The following is a 15233-nucleotide window of genomic DNA, read 5'->3' as shown; positions in this document are numbered from 1 at the left end:
CACGAGCCCTTGACAAAAATTATTATTGATGAATATTTTCATTGTTAAAATTTATCACTAATTTATCACTTATTCTGATTTTTTATATTGTGTAAGTTTTTTTTACTTATAAGCATATATCGTAAAATGCCGACAAATGTATGTAGTAGGTATTCCATGAAAAATAAATAGAAAAAACTGATGGTAAACTATGGAAGAGTGATAAGATTTTTTTCACATAAAAATTATTTAATAATTGTATTTTCAGTTTAAGTCAAATAAAATATGGCAACTCTTTACTAAATATATGTCATATGAATAAATTTTTAGCACTCATAGTATTACAATATCAATGAATAACCAACAAAACATTTGTTTTTTATTATTATTTTTTTTTTTTTTATATAATTTTCCAGCACTTCTCATAATCTAAAAATAATTTAAAACGATTTCCTCAATATTTGAGTAGTATACTCGTGTATAAATACTTTTAACATTCTTTTTTTTCTGATAAAATCATTAGTTGTACTTGATGATCATTAAATAATATCCTGTATACTATATAGTATAAGACTTAATAATACATTTTGAAATTTATTATAATACCTATAGTTATACTTATGAAAATAAAAATATCAAGAAGTGTAACTATCTATAATAACAACAAAAAATAATTAAAAAAAAAAAAAAAAAATTTCACTGTTTTGAGTATTCTTGAGAATTTCCATTCCTAGAATAATTTTTCTCAAGAACTTCCAAGTGTCCTACTGTCCTGCATTAACCTAATAAAATGAACGGTTTTCGGTTCTGTGTGTTCCAAGATTTTTAGTATTTTCAATCATTGTTTCAAGTCAGATGTCTATTTATTTTTAGACGTGTATTTTATTTCCAGTTACAAATTTTTTATTTATTATTGTCTATTTTATATAATATAATATTAAATCTTTTTTTTTTTTTGACGTTGTTGCCGGCAGAGAAGCCGTTCGTATATACCAATTGTGATATCGATTGGGTCGCTGCGTTATTTCTGAATTATATAGACAAAAATTCAAAACGTCTGACAGTAATCCAAGACGCGTATTCCACGAGGGCAAACGGGGACTTCTCGTTAGCAAATCGCTCGCGTATTGGGCGCGCTTTGTGTACCTACGTTCGCTATATTGTATAATAAGGTTTTCGAATGTACTGTACATAATATAATATAGTACTACACGTTTTTGTGTATTTATTTTTTTATTACACTGTTCACCATTACTACGAGTGTTTCGTGTTTGACTTAAGTATATATACATTATATTCAATTTTATGGCTGGTTTCATCCCCACCACCCATTTTATTTATCTTTCATAATTAGTTTACTACCGCACTGATTATATAATTATATAGATACATATTTATTATGTTTTAAATATTCTTAAGTTATTTTGTAACATTATAAGAAGTATCTATTGAATATAATATTAAATAGAGTCTAACCTAACTTTTGCTTTGAGTAGTTTTCGTGCTTGCGCATCATTAAAACATACGATTCTATTTAGATATATGTATATTAAATGAATTCTTAATTGATTTTATTGAAAATGTATGTCACAAGCTCACAACATGATTAAATAATCATTATTTGTTGGTAATATGTATTGTTGTACATAAATATATAATTTTATTAATATATATTATTACTTCTGTACCGATTCCACATTATTTATTAACTAAAAATAAATTAACCATATTTTATGGTAGGCAATACAAGAAAAGGCTTAATTTTGAAGCTGGCAATATTAATTTGTAATACAAATATTTTTTTTTATATTTTTTGTCAAGCATATTTAAGTGAAAAAAGTCGAAAATGTCAAGTGTTTATAAATTTTGTATACCACAATGACAGCTAAAATATTTTGAAAATGATATCATTTTTTGTAAATGATATTCAAATACTTGCTTAAAGTATCCGCAATTATTGATTTTTAAATCACGACAAAAAAAAAAAAAAAAAATTAAATTAATTTTATAAAATTTGGTTTAGAGAAAATATTTGCATTTTCCCATAATTCTGTTCGTTGATTTCTTTTTTTAAAAGTACCTACTTTGAAAATTTTACTTTTGATCCTTTTTCTTTTCCTAAATACAAATTAGATCCAATTTTCTACTAGAAACCTCCCTCAATATTAAAGATCAAAGCATGTTTTTGCTCCAAAAGGCGATGAGCGATGACAGACAATCAAAAAATAAAAGAGCACACACATCATTGCAAAATCAATACATTCATCTCTTCGCTAAGAATAAAAAAAAATATTAAAAAATTAAAAAACAATTAACATTTTTTTAAATTTGTAAGAAATTAAAAAAATAAATAAGATGTTATAAAGTATAAAAAATTCAAATCAAACCATAATTTTTATTGAGTATTAAGTACCTAAACTACATATTATAAGATCCAATCACTATTTAGAGTTCTGTGTCAACGTCGACATTTTTCCAACTTTTCGAATTTAGTAATTGCTTTTTAATTATTATTCAGTTTTTATATATTTCTAAATATTGTTACTATTCAAAGCCAACAACTTTACATTATATTACATTGAAATATATTAAGTAGATAAGTAGTATGTTTATGTCAATAGCACTATCGTAGCAATGTTTAGGGTATATGAATTTCACTGAATTGAGATAAGAATTTCAAATGTAATGACAAGTAACGTGCATTTGACACATCACTAAACTGGATCTTACCTATCTTTTTTATCTATATATTAAATGTATTTCAAACCTATTGTTACAATTTTATTGGATATAAGTTATAATACTTGTAATATGCTGTATTATTATAAGATAAAAAGGAAAAAAAATCCATAAAATATACAGTATACAGTAAAATTGAATGTGTGCTTACATTATCATACCACAATATTATTTTAAATAAACAGTAATTTAAATTGCTGATCTATTTAGTTTATGCACAGCTACATTATATTATAATTTTCTTTGTAGACGTAATTTAAAATAAAAAAAGATTGTTCGCTCTGAATATGCGGAAATTCCTCTTAGTGGAAATTTATTATAGTGTAGTCTTTTATTGAACACAATTTAATTAAAATCAAAATACAATATATGTTATAACTTATAAAAATAAATTAATATAACAGTTGTTGATTATATTATAACACCATTATACAACAACTTTATAATATTATTTATATAATTGTTTCTTATAATTACACCTCCTTACCCCATACCAAAAAATCTTGAATTCGCCACTGAACCTAAGTAAAATTATTATTTATTATCAAAAATAAAAAACCCAAATATTAATAAATTATTAAAAGCCTTACTTTTGAAATATTTTAATTATTACGCAATGTTTAAAACCATTAACTTTAAATAAAAAGAATATTTTCTTACTAATTTTAACATAACATGAAAATATTATATTATATAATATGTGTCCTATACATTTTTCACTTTAATCTATTCCATAAAATGGATAAAAATTCCATAATCCCGTTCACGAAATGTAACTATGTATATGTTTTCACATTGTGTTAAAATATACTGCGTAAATATGGACAACTTTAATGAAACGTATAATACAAACACTTAGTAATACGGAACTTATTTCGTAATCTGTCCCTATATCAACGCATCGAAACAAATTTAAAAAAATAGCAACAAATAAGTTGATCAACGGAAATATGTAAATAATAAGACAATATTACACATTCTAATAAACTATATTTTAGTAATTTTACAATGAAAATAATTATATTGCAAAACCAAAGCACTCAATTAATTATTTGCCTTATGCCCAATAATATTCGATATACGTATATTATGTAATATTAGAAACATTATTTTATTCATTGATAATACAATGAAAAAATATTAACAAGTTGATTTTTTTTTTAATTGTTTTATACATCTAATATTATCTGAGGTTCCAAAAAAATAACATAATTTAACGATCAATGCAATGTTATACTTTTATTTTTTTAGACTTGGTCATGCCTAAATACCTATTAGATGAGTTGGTAAAACATTTAATTTAAGACACTAACACCAGTATTTAACCATTTTATTCTTGAATAAAACTTCCCTAGTTGACATATTCTTATCGTCCGATTTCCATGACGTTAACAACTAGCGTACTTATATAATATATATATATACACTGAACATGTGTGTTCCATGTATCTGCCTATATATGTGTATTGAACAATATGTACACTTTGTGTGTTCAAAGTAAATGTACTTTTTTATATACATATATAATATTAGAAAATACAGGAAGGCAACCCCATTTAAACGAGTATGAAACCCGTTGAACTATATAATTTATACTTTCCACATTTTCTTACAAGACTCTTCCTTTAAGCGTGAAAAAAAAATAATACCAAATGAGAGAAAATTCCATGTTATCTGAATGTTAGTCGTATTTCATTTTCAAAACGTCTAAATGTCATAACAGAATCTTGCGTTTAGTATCTTATTATAAGATGACTGTGAAAAAAAATATCGTATGAAAAAGTTCAACAAAATTGGCGCTTATGTATGATCAATTTTTAGAATCTACTTTACTCCAGCATATATTTAGTTATAACTCACGAAGATTATTTTTTTTCTTTGAAATTAACAATAAATCAAACGGAAGATTTGCTAATCACTTTAAACATTTCTAATAAAATAAATATTCTAATAATATAACCATATTTATGTTTTAGTTATAATATAGTATATATCTATATATATAAATATAATTTCTATTTTTTGATTTTTATATAATTTTACATTTAAAAAAAGTGATTTTATCTAAAATTATTAATTCTCTGTCTTTTGTTTATATATTTTTAATCAGGTCTTACTTGTATTATTTTAATAAATTAAGTAATAAATACAAATATATCGATAGAGTTAAACGTTTCATAGCATTTTTACTCATACTCATATGTCCGTCCAAAATCTAGGTACTTAGTGTAGTTATTCTTCGATTTTACTCTATGCTTAAAATGTATTTAGTATGTTAATTTTAGTTAGATAATATGTTTCTTGTTGAATATCATATAAGAAAAAATATTAATTTTATCGTTTTGAAAAATTGAATACGTATTTTTTAACACTTTAAGATAGTATAATTTCATGTTCTTCGAGATCCAAATGATGTATTTCAATTTAGATGACAGTCAATGCTAGCTCTCGGTTGCCACCTGTCTGATTCATAGATTGGAACTCCTAAAGGAGAAAAATATAATCAACATTGTTTTCTCCTTAATATATATTATATATAGATACGTACAATTTATGACAGGAGTGCTCACACACACACACAATATAATATATAACATATATGTACATAATATTTTATTTTGTGAATGAAAATTGTCAAGGCAGCATTACTGATTATAACATATTACTGCGACAATCATTTTGTTTCACTTCAATTATAAAATATGCGCGCAATTCATATTTTTGTGTAGAACATATAGCACAATATATGAATACGTATTATTTAAATTTATCTACACGCTGTTTAGTCTAATAATAAAAGTTGTGTTTCCTAACTCATTTTATATTACAACAATGTGAAAAATAAGTTCTAACTCTCGCTTCTAGACACTTATATTATAGCCTTATTATATATGTATATGCGCGGACAAACAGGCCACACACGGAAACGACGTTTAAATAGAAGTTTTTCAACTTCAAACGATAGGCGCGAAGAGACCAGCTAGAGTGAGGGTGTCGTTACAAGAAGAAATCTCATTTTAGTATCATATACATAACTACACTAGACAAAAAAAAAAAAATAATAATAAAAAATAAACAAAAAAAAAAAAACAACGTAAAAGAGAGAAAAAATAAAATCTTGTTTGTGAACATTGTATTATATTTTTTTCACACACAGCATATATTATTATTATTTTTAAAAAATGAAACGTTTGTCCCAAATCGGATCTACATAATAAAAGTACTTCTACATATATGCGCCACAGTCTGCTTATAATATCGTTCCTCCGTAGTTGGATTTTTTCAAAAAAAAAAAAAAAAAATTATGCAATCGCGTGAAAATCGTTTGACTGAGATACACATTTTATAGAGATATATTTTTAAAAGTGAACTTCATTCTTGGCTTATTAATTTCGAAAATTATTAACATTTAACATGTTCTATTTTTTAAACAATGGCCAATATTTTCAATTTTGCGAAACAATACAAAACATCATCAAACGTTTTTTTTTAAATAATTTACTCTACTCGAAAAATGTACAACTAAATATAAGTACTTTTATTTTGTATAGTATTCTATTTCAACTAATTATGAAATTAAATAATACATTACCTATTAAAAACCAAACGTAGATATTTATGGTATTTTATGACAAATTTATATTAAAATGAAAAACACAAGTATAAAATAATTATAAAAATAAATTTGCGTGTACATTGAAAGTTAGTATAATGGTTTCAAAGAAAAACATTTTAAACAAATTAAAATTAGACTTTTTTTAGAAAATTTTTAGTATTTTATAGTGTGGTAATATAACCGTGAATGCACTTGAAAATAGCAGAACATAACTTATATAGTTTTGTTTAATCGCATAGTGGCAATAATTATATAAAATGTTATAAATTTTTAACGAATGAGACAAATAATACTCGTATATCAACATTTACAGATAAAATTATTACAATTTTAATTATAAATACAAATTATTACATATTTATTTCTATGCATGTTTTATAAGTAATAGGTAAGTAATAACTTATAATCATAATATATTAATTTTTACTATTTTTTCATTAAATAATCTTAACTTTTACAATTTTACAGATCACGAGACACCTGGAATTACACAGATTCACAACATGTAAAGTAGATTCTATATTATTAGTTTTGAACTTTGTTTTACTGCGGAATACTAGCATGCCATTAAAACCGTTTGATCAAGAAATGTTTTTAAAATTGACTTCTTCCAAGCAGTATTATTTTGTTTCCTTTAGATTTGATTGCAACAATTTCAAAGATAAAATATACTTTAATCCATTTGTACAGATATTTTCATCTATCTATGTGGCAAACGTAATCCTACAAGTCTCAGTTCGATAGACTTCGATTGGATCTGGGTTTACCAGAGACAATCTTCACGGCAATTCACATGAAAAAAATGTTTAACATCATTATTATATTTAAAAAGTATTTCCGTTATTTAAATATGATTCGACTAGTGCATTTGGAAAATTTGTACACATTCATACGTTTTCAATTCAGTTAAAGTACCTACTAGAAATTTAGTCAAAAGCATGTCTCTACATTTAATTTTAAATCGAAATCGTCTAAACTCTGCTGCGTAACTATTCGTATAGTATATATACTTGAGAACGTGAGCTATATCCTGAATATTAATCAGGGTTTGGTGTGAAACTAGACTCCTTTTTAGGTATAACGTATAAATAACGAAATATATTAAAATATACAGTACAATGTACATTTTACGATATAACCTAAATACAAATACCTACTATGTATATCATGGAAATTTTGATAAAACTACGAAATGTTTGACATTACCACATACGTCACTAGTACTGACGGAAGTCGAGCGGAACGAAGGCTCTAGAGCAGGGGTCTCCAACCTTTTTTTACGGCGGGCAAAATTTGATATACGCTTTGGCATCGCGGGCCAACATAGAAATGTGTTGTCTAAAAAAAAAAAAAAATTTTGTCTATCTAGGATTCTAGGAATATCTGATAGGTTATGAAATTGAGAAATAAATAAGAATAGATGAGATTTATTTAAAAAAATGTATGTTTATTTATATAATTTTTTAATTTATTAATCAATTTAATAAAAAATAAATTAAAAACAATGAAAATTAATATATTATTTTCAAAACATTAATTAGCTTGGCGGGCCGAATTCGGCCCGCGGGCCGTAGGTTGGAGACCCCTGCTCTAGAGGATCAGGATTTTGAATATTATTTTTTGTAAAAGATGATTATATTTATTCTTTTAACTATAAATACTTATTATTTGCTGTTATTTTGTATGTATTAAATAATGAACCATAAGAAGTAGCTTAATTTATTTTGAAAATATTTTCTTGAAAACAATTCAAAATAAAATTTCATATTTAAATATATATATATATATATATATATTTGTATTTTAAACTATTACCAAAGACATTTTACCAAACTCCTGCCCATGATGACCAGATGACTATAGAAAATAACATTTTCGTTAAACGACAGAAGGCAGTATTAAAGGTAGTATTAAAATATTTATAGTCGTATACTTTTCTAACAATACACACATATCACAATGTGATAAATGACAAAAAACACAAGGCGAAAGGGTTTACGTAAATAGATTAAACAAAAACGTGAGTGAATCACTAACGCAATAATATTACAATTCGGTTGACTGCGCACACCGTGATCGAGTGTAATAATTATAAGCTCACATATGACCGCTGTGGAGACCAAATTGCTTCTGCCGTCGTCGTGTGTGGGCCTTTAATTGTGAGTAAGAAGTATGACATGCTCGCGGGGTGTCTTTAGATTTATTTATAGGGGGAAAAACGAATAGATATAATTTCAATCTTTGCTTTGCATATTATAACTTTAAGTTGGTTATAGTAAAATATACATCAATTTATATATCATATTTTTTTTATTTTTGTATATTATAATAAGAGGATATCAAACCCTGCACATCATAATATGATCTCCATGAAACCTTCTAACTAATGCATAACAATATTTTATCAGTTATTTATAATATTATAGTGAAATAACTAATTAATTAATATCAAATTAAAATACAAAAATATTTTTAAGGGCCCGCGTGTTTTTTTTTATACATATTTTAATTTTAAAATAAGTTCAGTGTTTTAAAATATTGTAGTAAATTTAAATAATTAAATTTTTTAAATATAAGTTTCTTCTTTTATTCTAAATTTAGGCTAATAACCTTTGACTTTAAAGTCTTTTTATTAAAAAAAAAAATTTAAAAATTTAAATACTCATAGTTTATTTTAAAATTAAACTATAAAAAAAAAATACTTAATAACCCTAAATAGATCCTTAAATAATGTAATTAATTTTAAATTTTATAACAGATAAAATTAAACATTATTATTAAAAACAATTAAGTAAAACGAATTATTTTGATTTTTAAATGCGTTATACTGTGCGTTTGTTAAACGGAGACATCACATATATAGGCATGATTTATAGGGTAATGGGTAAATAATTTGAATCACTTATTAAAACAATAATTGGATTTTATTAAAACATTACCATTTAACTTGTTATTATTAGTGGTAATTAATAGCTGTTTAGTATAAATAATGTTTATAGTATACTTAATACTTTTGTATGAATCGTGTATGTTCAAACATATTACAGTATAAATATGAACGTCATTACTAATCAAGAGTAACAAGTTGAGTTACAGAAAAACTAAGATATTTTTTTAAAAATCATCAAATTTTGCGTGGTAACTGCCCCTTTACTTTGTCCCCTCGAAAACGCAAATATTGTTCTACTTTACGATATGTTACATCTCCAAATGTAATTTGATATAAAATTATGATATCTTTCAGGTACGCCATTTATCCGTTAACCAAGATTGTACATTTTATGTTGTGAAATTCCAGCGTAGATATAGTAGGTACTTGTGTAGTCGTGTGTATATTATATAGTATATGCAACTTGAAAGTCGGTAAATCCTACCCCGGAGTTTGATGTGCAAATCACGGTATCAATAAAACGCGTTAGGTCGGTTTAGTCCATATTTCAATGTCAATAGTGTTTTACACCATGGTATAAAAACGTCGATTTTTATCCACATTATTCTCAAAATCATGAAAAACTTCAGAAACCTATATATTATTATAATGTGGTGGACGGAAGACGAGTGCAGCAATTTCTGGCAAATACAATCATTATGTGGTACGATTGCGAATAGGATACGTGCATTTCGACGTTATTTCACCCAGAATAATATTATAAGCATGTGGTACATTATTTTTGAGACAAGAACGAGTGTATTATAAAATAATCACAGACATGAGGGTAAGCTTAAAAAATTTTTTTTTTTCAAAACTCTTCTAAATTCACCAAAATTTGTGTCATTTTCATGTAAGTACTGAGTAAATATCGTTTTTCTACAATATTATGAAATTGATTCTAATAAATATTATTGTTATTGTATACCACAGATATGAAATGTTTGCATGACAGACATGTATTTTACTTTGTTTACTTAACAAACAGTTATAAAATGGATGTTGAATGTAAATTATGTATGAAATAATTTATATTTGTATGTCAATAACTGAAATTATAGAGATTGTGCTGATACTTTTTTTTAATCAATCTTCAGTTCTTCCTTCCAAAAAATAACCAATGAATATAAAATTAAATATAAAGTTCACTTTTAGCAGGCCAATATTTAGAATGTTTATTCACACACACACACACACACACACACACATATATATTATGGATAATTAGGCAATATAATCAATTATAATTATTATTAATCAATTTAATAGAACATAATATTATATAGTTGACTGCGTTTAATTATAAAACAAAATGTTATGGATCGACCACTCAAAAATATGATTAATATTACATTACAACCATGATAATTAATATTCAAGTATAGTATAATAGTAAAAATTAATTTTTCGTAGTATAGATTTTATACGTTTATACATTTATTATTTATATATTTATATTATAAAACAATACGTTTGACCAGATTTACAACAGTCTGGACAACACTTTACTCGCTGAACAAATCTAACTATCTGAGATGACACGACGATCATAATACTCAAAATGGTCAGTATATACAATTTATACATAAACATATAACTGAAATGCATACTTTGCGAAACATAAAGCCTATGTGAAAGACACAACAGTTATTAAAGATGTAAATTGGCCAACAAAGCGTACATGCAATGCAAAATATAGCAGCAAACCGCATTATTCGAATGACAAAACCAAATAAACTGTACACTAGTGGTGTTTTGGACGTCAAAAGCGTTTAAATAAAGTTTAATCTTTAAAAGATAAGTTAATTTTAATTTTAAACGTTGGAAACTATTAGATAGCTAACATAATTATCAAAAAAAAAACTACTTTTTTTTCAAAAATCATGTCATTTAAAATAGATTAAAAATAGATTTTTATATAAATTGATATTTTATTCTGATGAATACTGCAAATGTTTAAATATTTGAATATTAAAAATTCAGCTCTACTTTACAGCTGAATAATACACGATGTATTGCAATTAATCTTAAACATATTATAATAAAAATAATTAAATTTATAATATTATGTTTATCGGTATTGTGGTTGGTGCAAATTTTAAGTTGTTAGACATTCAAACAAATTTCACAATATTATAGTTTTTAGAGCTTTGATAAAGACTGAGCATATAATATTAATCATCAACGTTACGAAAATGACACTAAATAATCGCGTCTGTTAATATTATAATTATTGTCACCATTTTTACGAAAAAAAAAAAAAAAAATGGAGCAACTTTAACAATAATATTATCGCAAAGCATTCGTTTAATTTATACGGTTACAGACTATATACAACAATACCAACTATATAATATTGTTAGGTATATACTATATTGTGTATTATGTAGTCAAATTAAGTCTTTATGTTGTTTTGTATATTATACGCGACTATAGATCGGATGGAAGTGTATATAATATATACTATACATAAAATGTAAACGGGACGATATAACGAGTGTGTTTTTATGTTAGTTTTATTGTACATTTTATTACCCTAGGTACGATGAAGGCTATAATTTGATATTATTATGTTTCATTTTATGCAAACACGAATTTTTATTGGTCGACTGCTGCAGTGCTTTGGCCCACAAAATTCAAGGCAATGATAATTACATCACAACACACAATAAACATATAATATACCTTTGTAATATCATATAATACGACAAACAGGGTAAAAAGCGGAGTTGGCTGTGACATATTTGATAGAAAAGCGATGCAATACATCCATCCCTGTCTCTCTCATTACTTTTCTAATCCTTCGGCAATTCGTTTGATTATTTTAACGTACTTATATTTTAAGTGTATTTGTGTTTCTTTTATAGCTATGCGCATAGTAAAATTGTCTAATGTTAATTCGAAAAAATAAAAAATGTATATATTTATGTTAAAAAAATATATTCAATAACGAAATTGGTACATTGAGGCAGCAAATTATCTGTATCAAGAGTAGCATTAAACAATTTTAATCGCCTCCCCCTCCCACTCCTACTTAGTCGAGATTCTTCGGATACGCCACCACAGCCGGTGGGGTAAGTAGATGTCCGAACGCTATAGGATCAGTCACCGGAGAACATATTATTTTGTACGAAAGTCGACAGCAATTATTTTTCTGACAGATATATCTATATACACACGCGAACGACCAATTATTATTATTATTATTATTATTATCATTCCTGTGTATATAGATGTAATGCGATTTGTAAATGTTTTAATAAAAACAAATGAATTTTGTGTACGTGGTGGAAAAATAATAAATGTACGCCGAAAAAGTGATTTGTTTTTGCAATCGTCGTATACATGATATAATATATAGCTAGTGTATATGCAGTGTAGCTAGGTAAAGGTAAAAGGTATATGCCCACGCTGTTCTAGAAACAAATATTTTTGCGGCACGCGATGAATTATTTAATGGATGCAACCGGACGAATAATGCAATTAAACCTTTCAGAATAAGAATAATATACATAATAGTCATATATATAATATATTATTATACATTTATTGAACGAACTCAAATGTGATTTTAATTCACTTTTTTTTCTAACGCACACACTATGTAGTCGTTATAATAGATTATTATTGACGTTTTGTGTTAGTAGATTTATTATTACCCAAAAACATTAATTTATACATAAAAAAAAAAAAAAAAAACGTATAAATCGTTGAACAGACTCGCAGCAATGTAAACACGAAACGATGAACAATTGAACGAAATTAATAAAATACAATACGTTTGTGATTACTATTACTAAATAAAAGTAAAGATAATCATGGTAGGTATAATATAATATGATACAATGATACCCAATTACTGTTTAGCACTCAGTATGACGTATATCGTATATATAATAAAACGAAATACGAATGGTTATTATTATGTGTTGTGTGCATGTAAAATCAAGACGAAAGAGTCTAAATCGCATTTTTAATGATTGTCACTTAGGACTTAATAAAATATAAATGACCTCGTTAGAATGTCCTAATGAATAATAATGAGCGACAAGTGGGTACAAGTAGTAATTAATATTATATTATGATACATTTTCAAGAAAATAGAAGACACAAAGACACAAGAAATTAATATTTTTTATAACCAACATAGCAAATCTTATTAATTTTTCTTTACAAATACGATACTTAAAATTTTAAATTATCAACAATTATTTTATAATATAACATATTTTATGCTTTTATAGTTGAGATACCATGGCATCAATTAAAACGCATTTTATCCTCATTAATATTTGTATTAGCTAATGGTATATCAGGTTTCGATTACGAAAAACAACAATTAAGTCATTATAATTTTTAACTAGTGTGCTTTTTTGTGACAATATTTTTCAATCATCGTAATCTGATATTAGATTATTTTTACTTTCATTAATCTGATATGACCGCTTAAAAAATGTTATTAATAAATGGAGTTGAACTAAATACGAGGTAAAAACAATATCAAATGTCACACATTAACGACATATGCTGGTTTAATAATAATAAAGATAGGAAATGAAACCTGTTATACTAATAATAATAATTGATTCATAATTGATAAAATTCACAACAAATTTAGGGTTTGAATATAAAAAATTCTGACAAGAGCTTATAGATTTTTGAGATGTGTTTAAAACTACTTTTTCATGATAAAATAATTTACGTTAGTCGGTAAATCGCAATTGAAAAAATATTTCTATGCGTTTTTTAATACGTCCCACATTTTCAAAGAAATGCAATTTTTTTTTCTTGCATGAAAATTTCAATTGCAATTTTGGAGGAGAATAATAATCATTGTAAATATATTATTTTTGTGATTCAGTTGTACACAAGTGAAAATAAATTAAGATTTATTAAAACCATTAGAGGGGCATTATTTCTACACGTTAAGTAAACCCGAGGCCCCGAATTCTTATTGGTGGAAAGCCCCAGGCAAGTAATTTCAGTAGAAATAAGGCACTATAGATTATAATATTTGTGTAATTGGTTTATTTAAATGCAAAACTAGATATGTCTATATTATACTGAACCAATAAATTTTTAGCTATTTAAAGTATTTCGTCAGTCCAAAACTCAAAGACAAAATTTCATAGTAAATATATAATGCATTTGTATTATCTTCACTTATTAGACGTGTTACATTGATAATACAATTCTGAATCATTAAACGGCGATTTCCTAGGTAAACTTTTGTTTTTAAAAATGTATTTTCATACATGATTTTAAGTCATCACAATTTATCATGTATAAAAAAATATATGTTTATTCTCTATTTTTATTGTTAAATATATCTAACTTTATTCTTCAAAATAGAATGTTTTTTAATTTTTTAGATTTTAGAATTTAAAAATAAAAACTTATTGTAATTCAAGAAAGCAAACAATTTGAGTAATTGTAACAGAATTTTAATAGTAAAAAATAGTAAAGCATAATTTCTCAAATACTTTATATTGTGATGACTTCAAATCATGTAAAAATTCGTGTTTTTAAAAGACGAAATGTACAAAAGACGTCTGCGGATGACTAATCATACGTCAGATTTTTCATTAAAAGATATTAATATTGTTATACTATTTTCGTTTTTATCGCTATCATAAAGATAATATTATCAATATTATCCACCTTTTACTTAGCTTTACTATCATAATCATACTCTCATATCAAATAATATTAATAAAGCTGTGTTAAAATAGTTTTATTAACATTCGATATATACATTTTTTGACTACTAATAAATAAATAAAATTAACGATTGCTTGATTATAAAAAAACCTCTTCGGTCAAACTTTTTGGGTCGCGTTTTTGTGATTTTTAATAAAAATACTATAATAAATTATTGGTATAAATAATTAAAATTATATCTTCAACACAAATATAAATATTATATTTCGAAAAGTTTTAAGTTAAAATGTATAAATTGTTCATCAGCAA

The 15233-nt window shown here is 25.2% G+C and overlaps 1 protein-coding gene across 1 annotated transcript in view; it reads right to left on the bottom strand.

Annotated features, from left to right (window-relative positions):
- The window catches only part of LOC112597306, a 210187-nt gene that overhangs the window by 156786 nt on the left and 38168 nt on the right, over positions 1–15233 (bottom strand). The gene's annotated exons all lie outside the window — the stretch shown is intronic.

Source organism: Melanaphis sacchari, unplaced genomic scaffold (genome assembly GCF_002803265.2).
Source record: "Melanaphis sacchari strain LSU unplaced genomic scaffold, SCAv2.0 Contig40_pilon_pilon, whole genome shotgun sequence".
Taxonomy (NCBI): Eukaryota; Metazoa; Arthropoda; class Insecta; order Hemiptera; family Aphididae; genus Melanaphis; species Melanaphis sacchari.
The sequence above is the reverse complement of the archived record's forward strand: the minus strand, read 5'-3'. Positions and strand labels throughout refer to the sequence as shown.